Genomic DNA, 26,851 nt, shown 5'->3' on the forward strand with positions numbered 1-26,851 from the left:
ATTGCCTGCATCGTCACGTGATTAGGACACCATGAAATCGACCTCCTTCATGTATTTTTGTGTATTTGATTTAATTCTGCCAGCCTTCTACTATCTGTGGCTTATTTTTACCTTTATGAACAGGATACTCTGTTCTTTTTCTCTTTAATTGTATCCACTGTTGGCCTTTTCCAGCCCGATACGACCATAGCTTCTTGGCATGGTTACCTTCAGCTGGGTTTCTCTTCGTCTTAATTCTCAAATTGTTTGCTGCAACACTCTCCTCTTGAGACCTTTAGTAACCTCAGTTCAATTCTGCTCATGTGTATGGATTTTCACTCCTCTATGAAGTGCTTTTTTGAAGTATATGTATAAGTATAGCTGGCACTTGCCGCAATCTATTTCACTACTAAGCATAAGCAAGCTTCACGATTTCTTTGCTGCTTGCGGTTTCTTGCATCTGTACACGTTTAAACTAACTGAATATCTTCATCGTGCACATGGAATATGTTTCTACATCTTGAAATCCGTTTCACCTTAGGCTCAAGATGTCACTTATCCATGTTACTTTGTCTTTGTCAGCATTCTTAGTTCATTATATCTTCTATATGTGCGTCAGTCCGAGATCTTATGATGTCATCATTCGTCTTCCTTTAGTATCTTCTTAGCTTCTTCGGGTATTCCATCCTGACAAACGTCATTTTGTCTTGCATGTAGATAAGGTTCTCTCAATGGGTACCTTACTGCCCCGGTTTTCTTAGGTGTGAGTACTTAAATAGGTGCTGCTCTTCTGATGGGCACTGGGCAGAGCCTAACTGCGGCTCTCTGCTGATTTATCTGTTCTCCATACGTCACATATTTTGGTGTGAACGTACCTGGTACTTCAAAGGGGGCGGCTGGAGTGTGGATGGTGCTTGGCACTTCCTCTTCAAGGTGTTGGTGGGAGAAGCCAGTTTATATCATGGAATGTGGTTTCCTGATACATCTCTCTGAGATGTATTCCTATATGGCGACGCTATAGAGGAGGAACCACTTGATTTAATGGTTTAGCCTGTTAGTGAGTCAGGATGGCGACCCTGCAATGTCATGTTTGTTAGTGTTTGGGTGGTCAATAAGATGCATACATGTTGACGGGTCGGGCATTGCAACTGTTTCCTCCAAGGTATTGGTGACGTCACCAGCAAGGACTTGAGGTGCATTGGAAGTGGTGGATTTCAGTGGTTAAACTGTTGATTGAGAACTAGTGTTGCACCATTTGGGCGGAGCTTGAGAAGCGTACAAATGGAGTTGTGATTTGAGCCTTCAGGCTGAAGGGCCGCACTGGGGTGCACGGAACATGCTGCAAAGATGGTGGTGAGCCGGAGAGACTAAGTAAGAGCTTTCATTGCACTGTTAGGATTTGAATACATGGTATTTGAGAAACCGTGCTGGGATTGTGAATTGCTAGATAAAATGGAGGTCAAGTAAGTATTGCATATGGTGACGAAATGAGGGATACATCCCTCTAACACTTATGCAAGTCCCTCCTGTGTATGATATGGCATTTGTAACGCGCCTATACACCAGTGTTTCAAGGCGCGACGAGGTGGGGGGTGGTGGGGGAACAAAGGGGAGACGGACAACGATCCTACTAGGCCAGGTGTCATTCAGATCGCGCGTGCCAGGGAAGGGGGGGGGTTAAGGGAAAAGTGCAAGGGGGAAAGGGAGAGGGGGAAAGGGCAGTACAGGGTTGGTAGAATACAAGATAAATAAGGGCCAGCTGGTGGCAAGTGCAAGGTAGGTGCAGACAAGTGCTGGGAAGTGGGGCTGTAGGGATACAGAGACCGTCCCGCAGTGCAGGGGAGAGTGGCTGGGCCAAGGACCGAGACCGGTGAGTGGCCCAGTTGCAGTTTCAGTTATTTAGTTTCAGTGTATCAAGACAAAGTACGCATGTTTAGTGCGGAATGGACTCGTGATACTGAGGGCAAGTTGTCAATGCCATGGCCCACAGACGGAAGATTTTCCAAATGTGTGCAGCAACAGTTGACCACTTATTTACATGCAGCCTATAAGGGGAACACATTAAGTAAATGGCTGGCCATATTAGAGTTATGGCAAATGTTTCAGGAAGAGCGACTTAATCCAGTGGCATTGGATGCTGAGTCAACTGGATATAGAAGGCGAATGGCCCTCTGCTCCCCCACTTCCTCCAACTGCGGACGTAGCTGCAGTAAGGGATTTTACTGCTTAAAGTAGTTAAAAGCAGTGGTGGGATACACCAATCCCATTTTCGCACCTCCTAGTGGCAGAGATGCACTTATTGGTGCAAAACAAGTGGGCAAAGAAATGTGAGATATCAGCAGCAAATTTAAAGAGCGTTGCGAGATGCAAGCAAAGCTAAGGGAGAATGCATTGGGGTAGATGGGGCTTAGCAAGCGGCAATTATTGATGGTTCCAAAAAATGGGTAGGCAGACAGATATTGGTAAAGCCACAAGTGAGAAAGGGTACGTGGGAAAAGAATTGCCAATAGAGAAGAGACAGAGGAGGAATGGGTTGAGATAATCGATGAAGTAACGGAAGGGAAAGAATAGAGAAGGAGGATAGTAAAAGGTTGCAAAAATAGAGGGAGCAAGCCCAAGCATGAAAAAGAAAACTGAGCTAGAGGACACAGCAAGGAGGAAAGCAGAAGAGTGGGAAAAGCAATTGAAAATAAAGGAGAAAAGGAGGTTCGAAGTTGAGCTGCTCGTTAACTGACAGGGAGGAGGAGCGGAGATGTGTGCGGGACAGACGATGGCAGAGAGGTGCTCTTTGAGGGTGGTAGAGATTAAGGTGGATTTGGCATGTTTCGATGATATCGGAAAGAAAGTTGGGAACTCTACAGGAGTGAGAGAAACAGCATGGGTGCCCTACAGGCAGATAGGTGTACTACTGGACCCTCAGCGAGGGGGGGGGGGGAACGTGGGAGAACAGATCGAGCAAAACAAGTAACAGCAGGAAGACTCAATGTTAAGGAGGCTTACCTTTGAGGATGAGAGAGAAGGGGACAGTGATAGTAGTATCGGGACCATGATGGTCAGACGGGGATCCACAGGGAAGTGAGGAAGAGGGAAGACTCGCCGCTCCAGTGAAGCAAGCCCTGATGGACACAGTATGGGGGTGAAGAAGACATGGACAGAGGATAGGATAGGACCTTGAAGGGTGACTTCTGTCTCCTAAGGGTGGATCATGCAGACAATAATACTGTATGCGCAGAGTCCTTCCAGGACGGAAATGGACAGAGATGGCAAGGGCACTCACTGCCACTAAAGACATGGGGAGACTGGTTGGAGGGGATGAGACTGGCACAGTTCCCATTAATGGCGAAGGGTGGTGGGTGGCCTCAGTATATTCTGTGGCAGCAAATGGACAAGAGCATTTAAGATGCAAGCTACCATTGTTGACTGCTGAGACTGGGAAATGGATTCCAGAGCTTGAAAGACTGACAGCAGGGAAGACATGAGCAGTGGTTGACATGAGTTTACTTTTCAGCAATTCTTTGGGAGGTAGCAGATGATGCACAGAGTATCCCAGAGTAACTGCACTGATCACGGCACACGATGGCGAAGTGTTAAGTAACTGCTGAGTGGCCTTATGGCAAGCTCGAAGGGTGCAATACCCAGACACTGCAGATAGAAGCATGAATATGGCATGCAAAATGTGTGAGGAAGGCCTGCCTCAATATATTCGAAAGCAATGGCATCTCACGACCGCACCGTGGGATAGAGGCTTGGTCAGAAATCCAGCTAAACATAGTGCATGAGTGTAGACTAATGCAATCGAATTCAAAAAAGCAGCGTGAGGAGAGAAAACGGGAAGAAGCAGAGTTAGTGTAGAAGACATTATCCATGACACACTGGAGGGGGTAATGCTAATGAGTGGGGAAGGAGTAGTTACTCTGTATGTGCAGAATAGACTGCAAATAGCAGGGGGAGGCTTTGCACCGCTACGGGACATGATTCAGTGTTTACAGGGATGAGGCGGGGCACCTCATGGAGGGGGGAGAGTGTTTGGGTATCGCATGGAACAGGGTGCAGAGGGATTTTATGGGAGACAGCAAAGACTGACCGGGGGGTGGTGGTCTGTACAATGTTGGGTATGTGGGCAAATGGGCCACATATCTCGAGTGTCAGAACAGAGTTGGGATGCACCAGAATGGGGCAATGTGGCACCAACCCAACTATCAGACAGGGCAGACTGACTATTATTCCCAGGGTAACATGCAAACACAGACATACACTCTGCGAGAGATTTACACACAGGACATGCAAATGCAGCCAAATCTGCCCAGCACCCATGCTTTTCAGATGCAGGGACACATGCAGCCATCACATAATAACATCATAATCACAACACATGAAGACTCCGAAAGCTGGGGCGAGCAACTGTTGTAGGGGGGGCAATCCATTGACAGGAATGGGGATGTCATTACACCCACAATAGGACAGCCCACAGACAGACCTGATGTGTTCAACTCTGTCACACCCAATACGGATGAGGAACCATGTATAGGGTTGACAATAGGTGTCAAGACTTGCTCGTGGATAACGGGGCAGCTCAGTCCTGTATTAGGGAAGGACGATACCCAATCAGCAAATGTCGGGCATTGCTGTGAATCTTCTGGGATTCTCTGGCACTACAGATTTGGTTCCTTTTACCAACAAACTCCTTTCCATAGGAGAACACGACCTAACCATGCCACTGTTCTATTACCGACAGACCCCGGTGAGCATAATGGGTAGAAACATGATGATCCGATTTAACACGACCATTTTGTTAATACTAGGGGATAGTGTGCTCGACGCCAATAATTCATTACATGAATGTGAGGGAACTCATTCACGCATATTGTGGGCAGATGGTACAGAAGCGGTGCCAGTAGACATTGAGTGGTTTTAATATGGAGTGGAAGTATTGATAGTGTGGCTCCCAGGTATACAGAGCAGGCTGCTATGCGTACCCAACAAGTTCTTGTTTAGACCAGAGTTTCCCTTAGATGAACAAGAAGGAAAGGTGATCACAATAGAACTCAAGGCAGTTATAGTGAGAGACGAGAAAATAGCATTGCATAGGACTGATGACCCACGAAGGTCATGGAGAACAGTGATTGCAGTGGGGGAAGGATGCAAGTTGAATGACATGGAACTATTTCAGGACGATCGATGTGGTGTTTGACATTAGCATTACATACTGGCTGAGGATACATTACAGGAAAGTGCTGCAGAGAATGATCATGTAGCGAAAAGCACCACCACCATTTCTCGAGGAAGACTTGGTTGGGGTAAGTACCTAGTGTTTTATGGGCCAGTGGTCCCCATGATGTGGGTCTACTAAAAGGTATAGGGGCAGTCAAGATAAAGATCAAACCAGACTATTTTACCAAGGGTGAGACCTATCCCTAAGGAAATGGAGAAAGATATTTATGAGACGATTGCTGTGCTAGTGAAGCAAGGCATTCTGGTACCCTCCGAATCGCAGTGCAACACCGTAGTGTACACTACAAAAAAAGGCGACCGTTTGGGGTCAGTGTTTTATTCACGATTTGCCTCCCTTGAAATGCAAAATTCCTGTTGATTCCTAATTCAGCAACAATTATCTGTAGCATACCAATGGAAGCTACCCACTTTGTGGTAGTAGACTTGAATGCCACCTTCTTTATACCACTCCACGAAGTCACAGGATTTGACCTTGTTTCTATATAGAAACCGGATGTGGGAATACAAGATTACCCCAGGGCTACTGTGAGACACCCATCTTCAACAGGGGCCTCCAGATGGAGCTGTGCAACACACAGATGGTGAGCACTGTCATACAGTATGTGGACAGCATTTTGATTTGTAGTAAGTCAGAGCCACAGTGTTGAAATGACTCGGTATATTTGTTAACAGTACTGGCAGAAAAGGCAAAACTAAAAACCACAGTGTTGAAATGACTCGGTATATTTGTTAACAGTACTGGCAGAAAAGGCAAAACTAAAATTTCGAGAAGGAAGTGCCATGTATCGGACAACTGATATCACTGAAAGTGAGTTAAGTGACTGCAGAAAGGGAAGAGGTGATTTGCAGAACGCTGATGCCAAAGACGGTGAGAGAAATGATGCAGTTCTTGGGCCTCTGCAATTATTGCGTAGGCTGGGTGTTTGACTAAAGCACAGCGTTGTACAACTCCAGGCTTGAGGGCTAGAATCCTGACAGGTTTTCAGGATATCCCTCAATATTAATGAGAATAAATATGCACACATTTAGAATCATTGTATGCAAATGTATCTCATGAACATTAATGAGGGATATCCTGAAAACCCATTGGGATTCTGGCCCTCGAGGGCTGGAGTTGGACAGCCCTGCTATAGCACATATATAAGACCCTTGTTAACTGTTGGGGATCTCAGACTACCATAACTACTTTCATTTCTCCAGCATGGGGTCTGGCATGGATTCACATGCTCATGAATATTCCCCGTCGTCAGGCTGGGAATCCTCGGTAAAGAAAAAACCAGTATCAGTTTCGTTTCTGATCTGTCTTTCGTAGTAATAACCAATCACTGGTCTCTGCGTCATACTGACCACAGCCAATGACTGCCCTCTACCTAAGCACCGCCTCTGGCAGCCATCTTCAGATTTTTACCGCACGTTAATGTGTTGGGATCCTCGTGCTATTGCTCTCGAGCGTTAGTGCTATTTTTTTCACGTTTTTTCTCAAAAACTTCGTTTTTTTTCAGTCAAAAGAGCCTCAAGCTCCACCGACTCTCCATCCGATCAACGGGGACCCGTTTCGGATTCGTCTGCGCCCCTCAAGGGTGAAGATTTCGTCGAGCTACGCTTTTGGAGGACTCCAGAAGTTTCTCAGGCCCGGCCATGGCCCAGGAGAAGGGAAGCTCGACGCCCAGAAAGCTGTTCAGGGTCTGCCCTGGATGCCAGCTGCAGAACGTCTTCAAGGAGGACGAACACTCTTTTTGTCTTTACTGCCTACATGAGGACAAGACGCACTTGGAGAAGAACTGTGCGTTTTGCGGCAACATGTCGGAGCGGACCATGAAGGACCGCCATCAACGTCTCGCCAACTGGCTAGAAGGGAAGAGCCCGTCCGGCGAGAAGAAGAGGAAGAAATCCGAGCGGTCTTCTAAGACCTTTGAGGACTCCCCGGCGACGGGGGTCCAACATAAGGCCAAGCACCGCGAGTCCGCTGGCACCGGGAGCGCCGAACGGTCGGGCTCTACGGGCGCCAGGCAGGGCGCACCCTCCCCGGCACCAGCAACCACGAGCCAACGCTCTGGGTCGGGTAAGAGGAAGGCCGAGCACCCGGCGAAGCTCCTGGAGAGGCCCCGGTCGAGCTCGGAGGGGGAGCGAGGCAGTGTCCCCCCACCCCCCTCAAGGATAAGGTGGTGAGCGCACCTAAGGTGGTGGAGGCTACACCAGTGGTGGCGACCTCGGGGCTCAGAGTCTCCCTGCCACCTCGGAGGGAGTCCTCTTTTGTGCCCATTGATAGGACCCCCGTGAAATCCCCCGTGGGGAAGAAAAAGGGGAGGCAGGGCGTCGTCGTAGATTCGGCCTCTACCTCGGAGGAGGAGCTGGTCGAGGTCTTAAGCCACGGCCTCGGCGTGGAAGAAGACCGGCCCGCCGGGATGGATCCCGACGCAGGTGACGACGACATCGTCGAGGGTACCGACGGGGCCCCTGATCGCCCGTCGGATTCCCCTCTGCCAGCGCCGCGAGACAACTCGGCGGCCATTTTGTTGGCTATACAGTCCTTATGCTCTGAGATAAGGACGAGACTACCGTTGCCGACGGAACCTCTCCCGTCGGGGGACCCAGAACCGGGACCTTCTGGTGTTCCCCCTACCAAGAAAAGAAGGATCCACCCTCCACCTCCTTTTCAGCTGTCGCGCCCCTTCCAGCCCTCCTCCCCGTCCACCCGAGGGGATGATACGGGGACTGACACGGCAGCGACGGGTACGGACGACGAGGTATACGACGAGGATGTACCGTCGTCGCCTCCCACCAGGGCTTCTCCGCCCGACGAGATTGGATCGTTCCACTCAATGATCGCCAGGGCATCCGAGCTTTTCCAACTCTGCCCTGAGGAGAAGAAGAAGGAAGGTTTCCTTTATCAGCAGCGCGAGGCCAAGAGGAAGACGGTCCTCGCGGTGCCTCTATTGGACGACATTTGGGATGAGGGCCTCACCCTCCTCAAGAACCAGTCCACGACGCCAGCTAGAAGAGACCGGTACGAGAAAAAGTACCGGGTCCCGGACACGGCCCCCCTGTGCCTCCGGGCGCAGCCTACCCCGGACTCCGTCGTCTCCGCGGCGGCCAGGAAAAAAGCGGGGGGGGGGGGGGTGCGGCCTCCACATCGACTTCCCCACCGGACGGCGAGGGAAAGAAATTGGACGCTATGGGACGCAGAGTCATCTCGTCTGCTGCGACGACGATTAAAGCTGCCAACGCCTTGGCTATCGTGGGCCGATACGACAGGGAGCTCTGGTACAAACTGGCTCCCCTGCTGGACCTCTTGCCGGACGACAAGAGGGCAGAGGCCCTGGAGATCCTGCAGGAAGGTGAGGTGGCTTCGGACCATGCCATTACCGTTGCGACGGACATCGCCGACACTGGGTTCCGCCAGTAGGGCAACGGCGTTTGCCTTAGGCGGCGTGGATGGCTCAAGGCTACGGACTTCCGTCAAGACGTTCAGACCAGAGTCCTGGACATGCCCTTCGATGGGAACAACCTGTTTGGGAAAACGGTGGACGATTCCCTTCAGGCCATTAAAGCGGACACCGAGACGGCCCGGGCCCTTGGAGTTCTCCAACAACGACGGACGCCCTTTCGGAGCAGCGGAGGCAAGGGCGCCTCCAAAGGTTCCGGCAGCGGTTTCTCCTCCTACCGTCAAGCGGCCCGCTCGTCATCTCAGGAGGCCTACAGAGGACGAGGCAAGCCTGGCGGACCCCGCCGTCGTCGCCAAGGACAAGGCGCTAAAGCCTCGTCGAAGCAGGATTGAACCGGCTGGGGGGTCGGGCCCCCACCGAAGCACCCCGGTGGGAGGCCGGCTGGCGAGCTTCGTCAGCGTGTGGGAGTCCATCTCCACCGACCGTTGGGTGCTGGACGCCTTGGCCCGGGGCCACGCGCTCGAGTTTCAAAGAAAGTGTCCGCGCGTCCCCCCCGTGGCCAGGAAAGAACTTCACGTCCCTCAACTTCTCCTGGAGGTGAAGGCGATGCTCAAGAAGGGCGCCATCGAACTCGTCCCAAAGAGGCTTCGGGGCTCCGGAGTCTACTCGAGATACTTCCTCGTGAAGAAGAAGACGGGGGGATGGCGCCCCATCCTGGACCTGCGACGTCTGAACAAGTTCATCAAGGCGCAAAAGTTCCGGATGGTCACCCTCCAGCACGTCCTGGGTCAGCTGGAGGAAGGAGACTTCCTGTCGTCGTTGGATTTGGAGGATGCCTACTTCCATATTCCCATCTTGAAGGGGCACCGAAAATTCCTCAGGTTTGTGGTCCAAGGGCGGCATTACCAGTTCAAAGCCCTCCCCTTCGGTCTACGGTCGGCACCCAGGGTGTTCACCAAGTGCCTCGCACCGGTGGTGGCTCAGCTGCGCCGCGAAGGGATCCACGTCTACCCCTACCTGGACGACTGGCTCATCCGAGCCAAGACAAGGGAGCTCGCCGTGGTCCACACGGCATGGACCGTCCAACTTCTCACGGACCTGGGATTCTCCGTGAACTACGCCAAATCCCACCTGGTACCCGTGCAAGACACTCTGTTTCTGGGAGCGAGGCTCAACACAGTGTCCCTTCGGGCCTCCCCGTCGGAGGAGAGGACCAGGACCATCCTGGGCAAGGTGCAGCGGATGTTGGTGGCCGACGCGGCCAAGGTGAGGTCCATCAAGTCCCTCCTTGGAATGATGTCTTCCTGCATCTACCTCATTCCCATGTGCAGGCTCCGGATGCGCCCGTTGCAGGAGTTCCTGGACGCGCGCTGGATCCAAACGACGGGCAACTTCGAGGAAAGGATCACACTCGACGAGAGTTTCCGACGAGCGATCCGGTGGTGGGGCACCCACGCGCATCTGACGGCGGGCATGGACTTCCAGACCCCAGCCCACCAGGAGACAGTGACCACGGATGCCTCCCTGGAAGGGTGGGGAGCGCATGCCGAAAATCTGCACGCAAGGGGCCTTTGGCTCCCGACGGAGAAATCCTTACATATCAACGTCCTGGAGCTCCATGCAGTGTTTTGGGCCCTCAGGTCCTTCCTTCCGTCCCTCAAGGGCAAGGTGGTGAGGATCTTCACCGACAACACCACCACCATGTTTTACATCAGGAAACAGGGCGGAATCAGGTCCCCAGCGCTGTCCAAGGAGGCGCAGGACCTGTGGCATTGGGCCGTCGCCCAAGGGATTTTTCTGGTGCCGTTTCATCTGGCAGGGATAAAAAACACCATCGCCGACTCACTCAGCAGGGAGCTGCGCTCGTGCCACGAGTGGGAACTACGTCAGGATCTGGTGGATCGCCTCTTCCGACGGTGGGGCACACCCCAGATCGACCTGTTCGCGACGGCGACGAACACCAAGTGCCGGAGGTTCGCCAGCAGGTTTCCCCAGACGAGGAGCATGGGCGATGCTTTCTCGTTCCCCTGGGAGGGCCTGTTCCTCTACGCGTTCCCTCCCTTGCCTCTGCTAATCCGGCTCGTCAACCAGCTCAAGAGGTCACGGTGCAGGATGATCCTCGTCGCACCTGCGTGGCCGAGGCAGATATGGTTCTCGGACCTTCTGGACTTGTCAGCGTCCCCGCCGATCAAGCTGCCGGCGGACGCGGATCTACTCTCCAGGGAAGGAGGCGCCATCCTCCACCACGACCCGAAGTCGCTGAACTTGCAGGCCTGGCTCCTGCAGCGCTAGAGTTTGGAGGATACGACATACCGGCCGATTGCAGAGAGGTTCTTGCAAAGGCCGGGGCGTCCTCGACTCTTAAATGCTACGGACACAAATGGAAGAGGTTCTCTGTCTGGTGCCACGCACAGAAGATTAACCCTCTACGGATTACGGCTCCCCAAGTACTGCCGTACCTGCTGACGCTGGCCAAAGCTGGTTTGGCACACGCGTCCATCAAGATTCATCTTGCTGCGATCTCCCGATACACCAGAACCACGGGGCGGACGTCCTTGTGGTCTCATCGTCTGGTGAAAGAGTTCATGAAGGGACTGTTCAGATCGTTCCCGCCGGTGAAGGCTCCGGCCCCGGCGTGGGAGCTCAACGTGGTGCTGACCAAGCTCATGGGACCTCCGTTCGAGCCTCTGCACTCGGCCCCGTTGAAGTTTCTATCGTGGAAAACAGCTTTTCTTGTGGCCATCACCTCCGCACGACGAGTGGGAGAGATCCAGGCCCTTTCCTGCAAGGCCCCGTACTTGACTTTCCACGACACGAGGGTAGTGCTCAGGACGCACCCCTCCTTCATGCCCAAGGTACCGTCGGACTTCCATCTCAACGAACCCTTGGTGTTGCCTGTGTTCTTCCCGTCGCCTTCGTCGCCGGCTGAGAGGACTTTGCACTCGCTGGATGTAGCTAGAGCGCTGAAGTTCTACGTGGACCGCACGAAGGGTTTTCGGAAGACGTCACAACTCTTTGTGAACTTTGGACCTGTCAATCAGGGGAAGGCTCTCTCGAAGGCTTCCATCTCCAGATGGCTCTCCGGCTGTATCATGTACTGTCACCGGTTGGCAAACCGACCGCTGCCTGGCCGTCCGAGAGCCCATTCCACCAGAGCGATCGCAGCTACCACGGCGTTCCTATCTGGTGTGCCCCTGCTGGACATATGCAGGGCTGCTACGTGGAGGTCGACGCACACCTTCACGAAATTCTACTGCGTCGACCGGGATTCCAGGGAGGAGTCCAGGGTCGGCCAAGCAGTGCTGCGCAACCTGTTCGCCTGAGGTGAGCCTGGTGAGGAGGTAAGATGCTTAATGTTGAGTTGATGTGATGCTTAATGTTGAGCCTTTGCCACCTCCCGTGGTTGTGCATGTGTGTACTGCTATGTATTCTTTATTCATGAGCATGTGAATCCATGCCAGACCCCATGCTGGAGAAGGAACAAGTTACTTACCTGTAACTGTTGTTCTCCAGCATGGGTCTGGCATGGATTCACATGCGAACCCTCCCGCCTACCCCTCTGCGGCTCTTCACTTGGTCATACTGCCACTTCACGTGCTTCCAAATCTGAGGATGGCTGCCAGAGGCGGTGCTTAGGTAGAGGGCAGTCATTGGCTGTGGTCAGTATGACGCAGAGACCAGTGATTGGTTATTACTACGAAAGACAGATCAGAAACGAAACTGATACTGGTTTTTTCTTTACCGAGGATTCCCAGCCTGACGACGGGGAATATTCATGAGCATGTGAATCCATGCCAGACCCATGCTGGAGAACAACAGTTACAGGTAAGTAACTTGTTCCTTCTCTGAAATCAGATTTGTATACCCCTTTGAACACATGTATTTGTGGCCGCAATATTATTCTAAAGGAATGCTGTACCTTGCAAGCCATGCAGATAATGGAATATGAGGGAAGGGCACTGATAGAGGAGGAAGAATTATGGGCGAGAAGGAGATGTTCAATATCCCCCATGGATGCTTTGTGGTGACAGGGGAGCACAGGCAAGCTAGTGATTCCAACAGCACTATTGTAGATTGCATTTTCCTACTTGTCTTGGTAAGGAAGTACTTGCTCCACACATTGGGGAAGAGTGGTTCTGTCCAAATATGGCAGAGCATGTAGCCACATTCATGGATAACTGTCACCTGTAAAAAGTTCACTGCTAGGCATACTTTGTGTAGTGAGAGGAACCATACTCTGCCCAATCGGGGCCTTCCAACACCTCCACATAGACATGATCCAGGTGTCCAGGGTTACTGCTACATGATGGTGTTTGTGCCTGTTTTCCAGGTGGATTTAAGCCGGTCCCTGCTCACACCCTGACACTCTGTTATAGAGAGGTTCTCATGATTGGGAGTGTGAGGTCCTGTGGTCAGGACAATGGACCTCATTTCATAAATGGGACTTTTGAGCACATCAGAACTCTATTGGGGATACAGCACAAATTCTCCTGTGCCTATCGCCTGCAAGAAAACTGGGTTTGTGAGCACCTTAACGGCCTGATCAAGAAAAGATTGCAAAAATAAAATCCACCTTTAAAAAAGGATGGCTCCATTGTTTGACCTTAGCCCTGGGCAATCTGCCCGGATCTGACCACCACTTAAAGCCTCATGAGGTGGTAACTGGATTGTGCATGTGACTCCCCCAACTAGGGCATTGACACATGCCCATGCTACCTCTGACGTGTTTGGAAATGAAATGCACAAATGTTGCTTCTTTGATGGCTAGTGCCTCTTTTATTTCTCGCCAACTGCAGCCAAGGCGCTAGAGGTTGAAGAACAGAGAAGAGAACACCGCAGAAACAAAGGACTACTAAAGCCACCACTTCTTTAGAAACTTCATCTGGCCTTTGTATAAGCCCAGGGTTAACAAACTGTACATCGTAGAGAAGGCCACAGATCATGTAGTTAAACTGAGCGGTAAGAAGGGCTGGAACTACATCAGAGACGTTAAGACCTGCCGAGGTGAGACCACCTCCAACCCATGCGAAGACAATTTGTTGCAAGAAGAAGAAAGAACAAGACATATAAAGGAAGAACCACAATCACGGCTTGGGGGAGGCGAGTTGGGGAAGGACAATACGCACACCTAGATGAGGCACATTATCTTTCTCTTGCAATAGGCATTCACTGAGAAAGTACAGACTGTCTGAGATATATGGTCCCCAATTGGCATACGTCTTCAAAAGTTTCATTAGATTCATGATGGTTAGAAACAGAGTGGATGATTCCTTCACAATTGTTTTTTCACGCTTTTCTGCGTTGTGGCTCAGACCTACCCACAGTTGACCCGCAGTGACCTACTCTGTGATTTTGTGAATCTGTATAGTAGGGGAGCGATTGTTCTATGCATCACTCGCCTGATACTATAAGATGTCAAGCTTAACCTAACAAACACTACTGTCGTAACTATGAATTTTTTAGGCTTTTCAGGTGAATTTTACAGACCCTTGGAGCAATGCAAGAAAATGCTCTGAAATAAAATAGGAAATGTAATTTGAAAAACTGTGATAATGTTTTGTGCTTTCTGCTTTACCCTCTGTGTTCTACAAATGTTATTTTAAATGCACAAGCTTGAACCCCCTACTAATGTAACCCCTGTCCATGCCAGCATGGGAGCCATATCTGGGCAGGCGATAAGCACTGCTATGGAAGTGGAGCAGTGCAGACGTAGACTTCAGTCAGGTAAATTCTTATCGAACTGATGTGGCCTGTATTTCAAATGTATTTTTTTTTTTTAAGTATTTTATTGGCATTTATATAAGTACATAATAACCATCAAACAGTAACATAACAAACAACAACTAATTAACTACCACAGTCTTCGTAGCTCAATATGTCGTTCTTAATTGTAGTGAGGGGGAGAGGGGTCGGTAGTCGGCGTACCCAAGGTCACGGGGGATGGGTTTCCGGGTTGTTCATTCTTGGGGGTAAGTCTCAGGCAAGTCTCTAACAAGGCTGAGAGCTCAGGGGGGTTTGTGATCCGAGGCGTATTGAATGTCGCGCAACAGGGCCTTCCATGATTCTAGGATGTCATTGGAGTCATCATCGTTTGAGTGGATTCCATCCTGCCAGGCTCTGGTCTCTGCCTCCGTCCACTTTTCCAGGTCCTTAAGCCAATGTCTGTGCCTCGGGCCCCCTGGTGATTTCCATGCCATAGCTATGGACCTTTTTGCGTCCATTAGTTTGACCAGGTGTTTGTATTTGCTGAGTCTGGGATGGGCTCCCAGTAAGCATTCCTTCGGGTTCCACTCATATCTTGTGAGTCCCGCTTTGGTGCAAGTGCTTTCCACCATGGACCAGAATTTTGCCGTTTTGGTGCAGGTCCAGAACATGTGGATCATGTCCGCTTTATCATTTCCGCACCAGGGGCAGTTCGGTGGTGCTTGTTTATTAAAGGTAGCAACTCTTAATGGGGTCATGTATGTTCTGTATAGCACATTCAATTGAACTTGTTTGAATCTAATGTTCCTCGACACCTCTTTGGGGTATAGTAGTATTCGCTCCCATTCACTGTCGGTTAGTGTGGTCCCTAATTCGGTTTCCCATTTTTGTCTCAGGGATGCGCTTTTTGGATTGGGTCTATCATTCAGTTTGATGTATAAGCGGGAGACCGGCTTCCAACTGTCTGTTAAATCGTACATCTCCTGAAGGAGGGGGTCCGGTGGGGGTTCCTCTGGCCAGACAGGCCACTGTGCCCTGGCTGTCCGCTTAAGGCGGTGGTACCACAGGAATTGGGTGTTCGAGATGCCTTCATTAGTTTGTAGCGATTCAAGTTCTCTGAACATGCCGTCCTCAAACAGGTCTCCCCATGTGTAGATTCCGGCTCTCTCCCATTTCCTTGCTGACGCTAAGTCTGCCTGCGTTTTGCATACATCCGCCAGGATGGGGTGTTGGGATTGTAGGGATGTTTTAGTTGTCGAAGGAAGCCAATTCTGACCCATATCTGCCTGCCCAGGGTAACAAACATTGGAACTTCGGATGTTTGTTTCATCGAGTTCCAAAGCATTTCTTTAGGGAATAGCTTGGAGGTGGCAAGTTGCAGGAGCCCCACTTCGGCTGACAGGTCATCGGAGAGCCATTTCGTCGCGTGGCTGAGCTGCGCAGCTAGGTAGTACCTTTGCAGATTGGGTAGCAGTATCCCTCCTTCTTTTTACGGGAGCGTAAGTGTAGACAAAGAGAGCTTGTGTGTGGATGACCCCCATAGGAAGTCCTTGATTAGAGAGTCTAGTTTTTTTGAAGAAGGGAGGTCTGATGTAGAAGCATACGTTCGTGAAGTGATATAAGAAACGGGGGACAACTATCATCTTGACTATTGCCGCTCTGCCCATTACTGCCAGTGGTAGCTTTGACCAAAAGGTCATGGATTTGCAGAGGGCTCTTACTGCTCTTTCAGTATTGTGTTCGTGCGTGAGTGCAGGGGTATGACACACTTCGATTCCCAGGTACTTAAACTTCTCTGGTTGCCATTGTATCCCGACGTCTGGAAGGTCGGACTTTCCAGACCCCTGAGTCTGGCCATTGGGAACGCACACGACTTTAGCTTGCGAAATGTTATCCCAGAGTATCGGGCATAGTTGTCGAGGATGTCCAACGCGACTTGTACATTGAGCTGAGGGTTATTCAAATACAGGAGGATGTCATCTGCACACATGGATATTATGGCGTGATCACTGCCCAGCCCAATGCCCGCGTCGAAGTGTTGTTTCCTGAAATAGGCAGCCACTGGCTCCAGTCCCAGTATGTATGGCATCGGGGACAACGGGCATCCTTGCCGCGTGCCCCGCTGTATCGGCCAGGCTTCAGACACCGTCCCTCCAGTCTTCACTCTCGCTGCCGGTGTATTGTACCTCGACCCACTTTACAAAGCTCTCGCCAAAGCCGAATTCCCTTAGCGCTTCGATCAGCCACTCCCAGTAGATGGAATCGAAGGCTTTTATAGCGTCTAGGGATAGCACTGCTAGGTCCTCGTCTCGATCATAGGTCTCTGCCATGATTTGTTGGAGCCTCCTCAGGTTCGCGGTGGTATTGCGTCCTGGTACAAAACCATTCTGGTCCTCGTGAATCAGGGTTCCTATCACCCTCGCCAGCCTCTTAGCCGGAATTGTGGTCAGGATCTTGCAGTCATAGTTTAGCATGGCGATTGGGCGGTATGATTCACAGTTGTCGACAGGTTTGTTGGGTTTAAGTTCAGGAATGATGATTGTTTCTTTCATGGAGTTGGGTAGGATTCCGTTTTCGTATGCCTCCATATACACCTTGTGGAGTATTGGGGCAAGGGTCGCTTCGTACGATTTATAGAATTCTGGCGGAAGCCCTTCGCTCCCGGGGGTCTTGCAGGTGGATAGCGATTTAATCGCCTCCGTCACGTCCTCTGGAGTGATTTCCGCGTCCAGTAGCTCTCTTTGGGCCTCCGTCAGTCTTGGGAGCTCAATCTCAGCCAGTGTGGCCCTTCTATCCTCCGCTGGTATTTTGGTGTCGTGGGCGTACAATTTGGAGTAGAAGGCCGCAAATGCTGAGTTAATGTCTTGTTGCGTCCTGTGGGTTATCCCCCTTTCATCAGTTATTTCAGTTGGGAGGTGTCTTGGGAACTCGCGTTTGCATAGCCAGGCCAACATTCTGCCAGGTTTATCTGCTTCTTTGTGTGCCCTGGCTATGTAGGTCGTGTAGTCGAATTTGGACAGTCTATTCCAGGCCAAAAGGCACTCCTCCCGGGTGCCCTTCAGTTCTGTTTCAGCGTCCGGCATGATGTCGATTTTGGATTCCAGGTGCGTAATCTTGTTCTCCAGTTCCAGCTTCAGATGCTTTCGGATGCCACCAGCACCTGATATAACTTCTCCCCGTGTTACAACCTTCATGGCCTCCCATAGTGTGCTCCAACTTGACACTGAGCCTGTGTTAATATCTAGGTATTCCTCAAGTTTAGTGCCAAGTTCCTCCTTAAATGCGTGGTCTGTGAGAGCTGCCGGTGGCATTCTCCATAGCGGGATTGGCGGTCTAGGTTCTCTAGGAGCCCATTGCATGGTCAGCGGTGAGTGATCGGATATGGTTCTGCCTAGATACAATGTGCAGTCTACTTGTTGAGCCAGCTCACGATCTATGAACAAATAGTCTATCCTCGTGTGGACCTTGTGCGGGGCCGAGTAATAAGAATAGCACCTCTCGGTGCGATGTTGTTCCCTCCAGATGTCCACTAGGTCGAGCTGCTCTATTGTGGTGTTTAGCGCATTAGATGCAGGGTTATTTGAATGAAGGGGGGGGTCTGATCTGTCCACAGCTCCGTTCCTGATGCAGTTGAAGTCGCCACCCCATAAGAAGGCACTCTCTCTACGAAGAATCATTTTAGCACTGAGCATTTTGAGGTGTGAGGGTATTCTGTGTTGCGGAAAGTATGAGTTCACCAGGCAGACTGGCGTGGATTCAATAGTACCCCATATTAGGTACGTGCCCTCTTTGTCGGCTTCATAGTCCAGTAGCTGGAAGGGCACAGTCGGGTTCACCCACGTAAACACTCCTCTGGCAAATTTGGAGTATGGCGCCCCTCTCCCGATCCCACCCCATCTTTCGGATAATTTGTCCGTGGTTTCTTCCGTGAGGTGAGTTTCTTGAAGCATCGCTATCGATACCTTTTTCCTGCGCAGGTAAGAGTGGATCCGATTCCTTCTCGGGTATGTGCACATACCCCTCACATTCCACGTCATCACCTTAAGTTGGAGTGCCAATGAGTTTGTGTCTTGGTTTCATCTTTCCGGTCGCCCCCGTTTTCACGGGGCGGCCCTTTCTCCAGGTGGTGAGGCTCTCCCTCTGGGTTCTGGTGTTTTCTCTTCCTCGGCCCCCAAGGGCCTCCGGTCTCATGTTTCCCCTGTGCTAATATTTCGAGGACTGTGGTGTGAACAAAACAATTAACAAAACTGGAACTGGTGCGCCCAGCAACGACAAGTTCCTGCTGGTGCTCAGGCGCTCTCGTACTGTCAGGACCCATCCGGGTGTCAGGCACGAGGGAGGTCGGTCAGGCAACTGGCCTGTCCTGCACTGTTTATGGGGGTAGGGCTCTGTGCTTGGCGTGGGCCGAGCGAGGGCCGCATCTTCGTTGCTAACTGTTGGGTGATTTTACTTTCTCTTAGGTCATTTGCCTTGTGTCTGAGTTAGCTTTATGAGTCATGGCTTTGTCCATGCCTCAAGCGCATGGGATTCTTCAGTTTTCCGTGGGTTGAGGGACCTTATCTGCGGCTAGATTGTTTTCTTCCAGCCACATGTTTGCAGCTGCTGGAGATTCCAAGATTATCGCCCTCCCCTTGTGGATCACTTTCAGTCTGGAGGGGTATAACAGCATGTACTTCAGGTTCAGTTGCCTGAGTCGGGCTTTAATCGGCACAAATGAGTTCCTCTCCTGTTGGACTTTCGGGGTAGATTGTGATCCTAGAGCTCCCGCGTTCAATGGGGCCCTCCTCTCTGGAGTGCCGGAGGATGGCCTCTCTATCCTGGAAGTTGAGTACTTTAGCGATTATAGGGCGAGGATGTGAGCCCGGCGGGGGGGGGGTCTCTTCTGAAGTGATTTGTGCGCCCTTTCGATCGAGAATCCTTGCGTTAGCCTTCCAACGCCCACCTCCTGTTGTATCAGGGATTCTATATAGGCCGTTGAATTCGAGCCCTCACTTCCCTCCGGAACCCACAGTATTCTGATGTTGGCGCGTCTGGCCCGGCCCTCGGCCTCCTCAGCTCTGGCCTCGAGTGTGAACACCTTCCGTTCCAGGTCCAGTACCTTATCTTTCAGCTCTGCTGTGTCGTCCGACGTCTCTTTTATGGTTGTTTCGGCGGTAGTTACTCTTTCTGTTAGGTTGCGGGCATTCTGGCGCATGAGTTGTAGCTCGGATTTAAACTCCCCGATTCTGGAATCTATAAATGTGCGCAGTGATGCAATTGCCTCCAGTACCTGGGCTTGATTTTCGGGGGAGTCCGCCGGTTTTGCTTGGGGAGGTTCGGGGGTGGAAGTGCATGGCTGCGGAGGAGTTTTCGCTTTAGCAGACACATACGTGTCCATGGTGCTTGTCTTCATCTTGCTCCTGGCCGCCATGATGAGGGGCGTTCGGAGACGCCACTCGGTTGTGTGGGGGTAGATGGTGGTGGGCGTCGTTTCCTCAGCAATGCCCCCACAGCCCAGTATTTTCGGTGCGCGATCTGGGGAGCTTATGGTTCCGGAGGTGGGGTGGTCCATTTTACACGGGGTCAGTGTTCAAGTTCTCGGAGGGATATGCAACAGCACATGTTCGATTGGTTTATACCCTCACCTCCACCTTCTTTTGCTGTCGATGGCGGGGCTCCCTGCACCAGGGTGCCGTAGTCCAGGGCCTGGGCCCAGTCTCCCCGGACGGGATCGCCCGGTTGGCTCCCCGGTCGGTAGCTGTAGCAGCAGAAGTTCGGACCCGGGTGGAGGGCGAGGCTCCACTTCCTTGTTTCAGCCGTGGCAGCAGCTTATGGATCGGCTTCGCTGCGAAGGCGGCTAGCGTTTTCCTCCGGCATCGGCTTCAAAAGATGGCCGCCATCTTAGGTCCCGCCAGCAGAGGGGACCTTTATCGGGAAGAATCCGTGGGTCTGGAGGTCCGAATCCAGGAGAAGACCACAGTATCGTGTCTGGGGTCGGTTCCCCTTCCCTCGGAACTGGTTCTTTCCGTCTCAGGTGCGATTTCAGGCAGGCAAAAGGATCGAGATACGGCATCTCGGCCGGAGCACAGCGACTCAGCTTCCACTCGCCATGAGCTCCAGGCCATGCCCCCTCAAATGTGGTATAATCGCATGGGAAAGGTAGGGAAGCAGATCACTGGAGAGGGCTGTTATGTCTGGTCTCCCATCCCTTATGCTATGAGTGCATACAGGACATTGCTAGCAACTGAAATTCCAAAGACCAGAGCACAATGCCTCATGCATTTATCACTCTGCACCACAAGAGGGTGATTTCAGGGGAGAGGAGCCACACTAAGCTGGATGTCCAGAAAGATGTTCCTGTAAGAAGATGGTTACAGCAAAACTCAAGACATTATGGACGATTACTGGAGTAAAGACTAGAACATAAAATGTTACTGAAGGTTCGCAAAAGGGAGAAACCAGGGTAGTGACAGAAAAGGAGCTGGTGTCCTAAGATAGAACCAAGGGAGATAACAGGAATGCCAGGATGCTTGGAACAACTGCAGATGCTAGTATATGGACAAGTTTACACAGCAGATGGGTGCAAGGAAGGTTTTGCTAGGAGCAAAGCACATGTGCTCCTAACTGTACCAGTGAATGTAGCGCAAAAGGAAAACAACCATTGCCTCAAGGAATGGGAAGCAGGCATGAAACTGCTCGCATGTGTGGAAAACAAAGCGTGTCCATGCCCATCATACCACTTGATGGTGCATCTTTGTGTTTCCCGAATGATTGGCTGGTAAAGGTTGGAGCGAATAAGGGGTATAAGCAGATCTTGGAGGTATCGGGCATGAAGGTTGGAACCGCAGTGCTTATGGATCACTACTGGCCCTGTGGGTTGAAGGCATACCTGCAACTGCCACCCTACAGGGGAGGAATATGTTCACTCGTACAGTTGAACACATCAGCATTGGTAGTGCCCTGGAAGGACATACCAGCAGACAGATTCACCAAAATGGATACTTGTAAAAGGAAGACGAGGTCTGTAGGGTTGGACAGAGTGAAAAGAGGTAACTATGCATCATCAAAAATGGAAGGGGCCTTGGATGTGATACCACCAGAGCACAGACTGTTCAGCAGAATGGAAATGTTCTTTGCATCAATCGTTCCAGCCATCCAAACCAGCACAAATGCCAAATGGCTTCAAATAATGCTTTGGGAACTTATGCAGACGATAAATTCAACAAAGCTCCAATTCTATCAAGGAAAAGCTGCGAGCAGTGAGGTTAATGGCTCTCCAGAACAGATATGCCCCAGACCTCCTCATGGCAATGGAGGTAGGCATTAGTGACAAGATCGGATCTTCCTGCTGTACATTTATTGCTGCCCATGAACAAGACAATGGCACCCTAACAGGGGCCATTACCAGGTTATCAAAGCTGCATGCTAATATGGAGGCAGAAACAAATACTGCAGGAAAGGACAAAGGCTGGCTGTCATATCTTCATGGATACCAACATGGATGGCCAATGGACTGAAGGTACTTGTGGCAGTCCTGGTACTAGTTTTGTTCTCCTTTTTGTGTCCTCAGAATAGCCATCATGCAATGCAAAAAGACCACTGAAAAGACCATAGGAATGAAAGTATTGGTATACTTCGAGACCGAAGAAGATGAAGAGAAGATACAGAATATGTTGAAATTGCATCTGATGCAGTGCCCGCTCTACCCGGCAGGAACAGTGTTCAAGTTAAAATTCAACAGCTGTGACTATTGAGGGGAAATGGGTTTGGTGCCATCCTAGGGGAGACTACAGTTACTTGACATGGAGTTTGTCCGAGCATGCCACATACCATGTACATCTGAGGGATAACCCAGGTTTGGCTCCCAAAGTTACACGTGAACAGAGAGTTGTCGGTAGTGTGGTTGACACTTTGACCAGAGGGGGGAGGGGGGATTGAAGGTGGAGGTCGAAGTAAGGCCCTCAAACACCCCCGCGCCCCAACTCTCAGCCCAAAGACTGAGACACAACGGATGCACTTCACTCTTAGGCCCTTCAATGCCATCATCGATGTATCGCAGATGTGAGATGTTACTCTCTCAGACAGCAATTCAGGCTATACCCAATCGATGGCCTGGAGGAGATGGAGATGCCATTGATCAAACTAGTCGACGGACCGCAAATCAATAAATCAATGACATCATCACGGACATCACGCCATAGCTGCACTTAGGCAAGAAGTACCTAGCCATCCATTCATGAAGCTGCAAGAACACGCTTTAGCTTATTGCATATAGACACAAACCAGATGCTTATGACTCATGCAGGTAGATGACAGACACACATACATATCTCTCTCTATATAGTCACATTCTTCACCAAGGCTGAACTCCAAGATGCAAAATATAAGTAGCTCTAGCTTGCGTATACTTGACTGCCACTAACAATGAAGAGCCGTAAGGACAAATATGGGAGCTATATGCCCAATGAAATGAATGAGGAAGGAGAAACGGACATTTGAATACATGTAAGGGCTGAGCTGATCGCTGCAGCCAGAGACGAGTGGAGATGGAAATCCTGGATACCAAGACTATAAGCTACCTGCGAGAAATTCAGACTAAAATCCTCATAATTACAGGCAAGAGAGCTACAATTTTTCGTCTCAATGAATGTGACCTAGCAGTACAAGACCATGCCCATTCCATTGAGGTGGACGGAGAGAAGCTGTTCCCACCAAATCAGAGGTGGAAAGATACAAGTGTTGTTCACTAACCGCCAAATGAATGCACTCTCCCAGGCCTAGGTGATCACAGGTGGCAACATTATGCAACACACAGCCCCTACATGTTAATTCTCATTACCCTGAGAAGGTACACTCAGCCTGGTAACTGTCCAGGGTCCCAGGGCTGAGAGGATCCATTCTGCCTAATTCAGAGTCACCTTTCACATGAAGATATTGTAAGAGGATTCAATTCAACACTACAGCTAAGTCAATGCCTAGTCTGGGATACTGAATGGAAACCCTTATTGATATATCTTTATGTCCAGTTCATGAGTTCTGGATGACTACCCCTATATAACACCCCTCTCTTGGAATCCCCCTGACCCCACTGAGCCAAGAAGTAGTTCTGTTTTGCAAGTTAAAAGGTTTATTTGAGAATTTAAACAAAAAATATATATATATATATATATATATCACACTTTATAATAAATTAATAATTGAATATCACACTTAATCTGAGTAGTAATCAATAATGGATAGTCTGGCACTAGCACACTTCCTTATAATCAATGATGAGTGGTTATAGGATGGATAAGATAGCAACAATACTTTTATGGTTTCAAATAGATACAATGTGGAATGAAAATGCAGTACAGAAAATAACTTGATAGGGTTTTAGCAAAAGACAATGTAATCACTTTCTTGGACAATTCACCCCCCCCCCCTTTTATGCAATGTAAGGAGATGAAGATGAGAGCACAAAGTTCTTAGGAATGCAATCAAATAGGATTCAATTCAATTCCCCCCCAGCAGCTTATACAACAGATAGGAGTTTTGAAACACAGACCCAAGTGCTTTGAATATGGTGACAATGCAGTGAGAAATATGCTGAAAATGCTTTTAATTCCCTTCAGGAGGTTCAGGGTGAGTGGTATCTAGTTAATATTAGTCCAGGCTCACTCTAGCAATGATTCAGGGATGGTTCTTAAGAGGCAAACGAAATTTAGCAGTTCAGGCAAAAGCAGCTATCTTTTTACAAGTAAAGAAATCGGGCCAAATTGGAAATCGCGGCAAAATTCACGAATGCGTGAATCGTGATTGCGGAGAAAGTATAAGGAGTAGGAAGTCGGTTCTAGGCTTGTTGGAAAGGGTAGATTCTAAGCTTACAGAGGAAAGTTAAACCGAGTTCCTAGCACAAACGGTTACGGAGTTATGAACTATTTTGTGAAGGTTGTTTTTCGGATTTGAAATTTTAAAAGTTCAAAGCGACAGGTTACAGCTTGCAGCTAGAAAATGACAAGTGACAGCTATGCGGCTGCAGAATTGACAAGTGACAGTTAGGAGGCAGTTCTACTTAGATTAAAATAGTTTGGATTAGATTATTTTAACTAAGAGATTGGTTCTGCTAGGTACTCGCAATATATTTTTGAAATAGGCCTCGCCACGGATCTGGTCAGGTTTTGGACTGGACTCTGGTTCTGGTCTTGGCACTTCACAGTGATCTGGGTCAGCTCTCTGGTTCTGCTCACAGCGGTCTGGGTCACTCTGGATCTCTGGCCTCTGGTTCTGGATACTGCTCTGCTTTCTCTGGGTACAGCACTGCTTCTGGATCTTTCTGGCACAGGGTTTTAGGCCAGAATCAACAGCTGGGTCCGGCTGTGAATAGTCTGCAAATGATTTTTGGGCCTGCTGACAAATACTTTTGTTTGCAGTGGGCCTTCTTGGTTCAAAGTTCTGTAGTCTCTGTTTAATTTGGAAGTCTAAGTGTAGGATCTCTGGATGTGAAGTCGTCGGTCAGCATGCTCCGCAGCAAATGGAGTTGAATCTCTCTACCTGTCCCAGCAGTCTCTTTTTATGTGTTTTGAAAGTGGGTGTGTGCCTGGGCCTAGCTAAGCCTGCCCCTTTCTACTTGTCATTGGCCCAATTCTCCCCTCTCCCATGATTGGGGGAAGGAAATGTGAGTCAGAGTGATGCTGTAGGTTTTATGGGTCAGAGGATCCTCCCCTGGTCAGTTTGCCCACAAATCTATATTTGATTCAAATACATATTGCACAGATACACCGTTGTTTAAAATTACATGCACCCATCACATATCACATGAGGTATACTCTGTTCAAACCTTGCTCTTCCTGAGGGCTTGCATTCAAAAATGGCAACTTATTTTCGATTTTAGTGGGTTATGCAACCTTGGTTCTTCATTAAAAGTTATACACAGGCTTTCCATACCTACTCCAGTAAATTCCCATATCTCTAGCTTAAACACAGAGTATGTGGTGTCAATAAATAGCGGGGTTTTGCTTGAATCGAAGGTACATTTTTTAAATTAAGGCTCTCAAAGTTATACATTCCTGTCATTTGATTACAAAGAGTTATCAGTATTTTTATAAAATATATATTTTGCTTTCAACTCAGTTCTCAGAGTGTTGGAGTCCGCCTCCAAGACTTGGGTGAGTCAGTGGTCACATGTCTCTGCTGGCAGGCAGGCCTTTGTTGACAGGAAACAGTCAAAATCAACATATTCTATTCAAGTGCAAGAGCCTATTGTGTGGTCTCTGGGAGGCTTAGGTCAGCAGACCAGGGGGTCACTTTGCATTTGGTTATTATGACCATGTGATATCCTGGGCTGTGGTGTGAATCTCTTGAGGTGAGAGGGTTTCCCAGGCTTCTGGGAACAGCAGGTGTCTAATTATTGATTAAAATGCAGCCTTTGAAGTCAGCTGAGTCAAATTCCTTTGTCAGCAACTGCACTCAGTTCTCCTGTCAGAGTTTAGACCGCTAGCGCCGCCTTGGGGATTTTGTTGGTACTGCATCCATTTTTGGGATCTTTCTTGGATTAATGCATTCCAAACAGGAATAGTTCTTACATGGTAGTAAATAGTCCTTGCTTAACATTGTTTTGATGGGGCTCCTTACAGTAAAATGGTTATGTGGAACCCCACAAAAGGGTTGAATCTTTAAAGTGGTCCGATGAGCCACGATTTCAGCAACTTTTTGACATCAGTAACAGTGGATTTTTTTTTAACAAAGATCTTTCTTTACACTGGTGGGTGGCAAGTTAGGTAACCATTTTGGTGTGCGCACAAACTGCGTGGTTCTCCTGGATTCTGGCGCACATGTGGGCTTTTTGCCCATCTGGGATTTTCTAAGCCCACAGCACCAAATGTTGCAGCATTATAGCTCAAACGTGGGTCAGGACACCCAACAATATAAGCCCTAATTCATGTAATTATTTGTGTGTAAAACAGATTTGTGTGCCATTCTGGCTGCAAATCCCCATTTGTCAAACAGGGATTTGTGGGCAGATTGGCATGTAAATCCCTGTTTTACACACAAATAATTGCATGAATCAGGGCCAATGCTCCCCCTGCAACATTGTAGATTGAAACATGCAGAGGTGGTCCCAGGATCGGCCACCAGATATGACTATCCAATAGTAGAATAATTAAAGCCTAGAGGACATGTACCTAGTTCGCCTAAACTGACCAATGTGAATGCCCAATAGATTTTGGGGAAAGAGCTTGGCTTTCTGACATCACACCTGGATAAAACTGGGCGACACACGCTCAGAAGACGAGAACCCTTGAGTACTCCTGTTTTTCTAGTGCAATCCCTGTTCATTTTGTAGGTAATAAAGACAGTAAATGTTGCCCCATCGCTGAGTCTTCTATTCTTGTGGTGGGGAGTATTTGATGGCCCGAGTGTCTCTCTGCTGGTAATTTGAGTAACTGATACAGAGCCCCGCTGCTGCAACAGATGAAGTCATTCTACAGAAGAAATTTCAAAATGGAGGATGTGGTGGTCTTAATCTGATGGCACTGGCAACATTATGCATAGTATAGGTACATGTTCTAGACATCCCAGTTCTAATGGAC

The sequence above is a fragment of the Ambystoma mexicanum genome, chromosome 13 (assembly GCF_040938575.1).
Source record: "Ambystoma mexicanum isolate Mex_15411 chromosome 13, UKY_AmexF1_1, whole genome shotgun sequence".
Lineage (NCBI taxonomy): Eukaryota > Metazoa > Chordata > Amphibia > Caudata > Ambystomatidae > Ambystoma > Ambystoma mexicanum.